Source organism: Piliocolobus tephrosceles, chromosome 5, assembly GCF_002776525.5.
Source record: "Piliocolobus tephrosceles isolate RC106 chromosome 5, ASM277652v3, whole genome shotgun sequence".
Lineage (NCBI taxonomy): Eukaryota > Metazoa > Chordata > Mammalia > Primates > Cercopithecidae > Piliocolobus > Piliocolobus tephrosceles.
The window spans coordinates 28,804,254-28,805,331 of NC_045438.1; the positions used below are offsets into that span (position 1 = coordinate 28,804,254).

The 1,078-nt window shown below is 58.4% G+C and overlaps 1 protein-coding gene across 4 annotated transcripts in view; it reads left to right on the forward strand.

The window, feature by feature from the left end:
• The first annotated feature begins 332 nt into the window (after positions 1-332).
• L3MBTL3 (L3MBTL histone methyl-lysine binding protein 3) overlaps positions 333-1,078 on the forward strand; it is a 123,676-nt gene continuing 122,930 nt past the window's right edge. For 2 of the 4 annotated variants that reach the window (XM_023230610.3, XM_023230614.3), the window contains exon 1: positions 333-441. The gene's annotated coding sequence lies outside the window, so the exon portion shown is untranslated. Of the gene's footprint in view, positions 442-841; positions 1,015-1,078 lie in introns of those variants that run through there. The other 2 variants (XM_023230611.2, XM_023230615.2) reach the window with 1 other exon arrangement.

Sequence of the window (1,078 nt, forward strand, 5' to 3'; positions counted from 1 at the left end):
TTAATGGCTGAATGCATACATTTCGCAGCACATGGTGGATTCGCTGCTCTGAGAATTGCCTTTAAAAAAAGTAAAGTGAAAAATAGACAAAGAAATCTGGAACCTTAGCAGTGTTTCCTATTTGTTTGGACTGTTCCTGAACCAGCTCTGAGGCGGTGACCGGGCCATTGAAAAGATGCACCTGAAACAGGATCTGCGGGCAGCTGCATTTGCCACCCGGCTTTATTGCTGCTTTCCAGCGGCGAAGGCGCAGCAGCAGTAACAGGGAAGCCAGAGCGAGCCTCCCCGGCAGCGGCGGCGGCGGCGGCGGCACCGGCACCAGCGCAGTTTCCCCTCTCCCCAGCCCTGACTCTACGCGCACATGCGCACTGCGCCCGCAGCCCTGGACCATTTGTCAGGACTACTCGTGAGACGGAGAAAAAAAAAAGAGAAAATTTGGGGGTAAGAAGCGGTTGATCGGATCTAATCTCTAATTAATGTGAAGATTTGTCCGTGCAAAAGCCATTCATTTATTTTTCTGGGTGAGGATGAAAGTTAAGAGCCCTATAGAGGGAAGGAAGCGCACCCTCGTCTTGTGAAACAGATCAGGGGAGGGGAGGGACAGAAGGGGTTTCTCCCCCACTTCTCTGCGCCTCTGGGAAAGAGGAGAAAACTTAATCCCGGGGAAAAAAGTGGGCAAGTGACTCGGAAACGGCTGGAGAGGGAGTCTCTGGGCATCTCACTCTGAAGTAGTGAGTGCGAGTGTGAAAGAGGAACAAAAGAGAGAGAAAAGAGAAAGGAAAAAATGGGGGGAGGAGAGACTTGTATTTTTTTCTTTGCGCGCACACGGGGAAGGGTGTGGGGGGCCGTGCGGAAGGGAGCCGGGGCGAGGCGGCCGCGTCGGGCTCAGGCTGGCGCGCAGGCGGCGGGATGCGTGTGGCCCCCTCCCCCGCGCCCCCCGAGCTTGTCACTTTGGTCGCTTTCGTGACACCGGGCGCGGGGTGGGGGAGCGCGGCGGCGCCGGGCTCCGCCGGGGTGCGTGTCCGGGTGGGCGCCGCGGAGCCGCAGCCCGGGCGGCGAGCGCGGCCGCCGAGGCGGG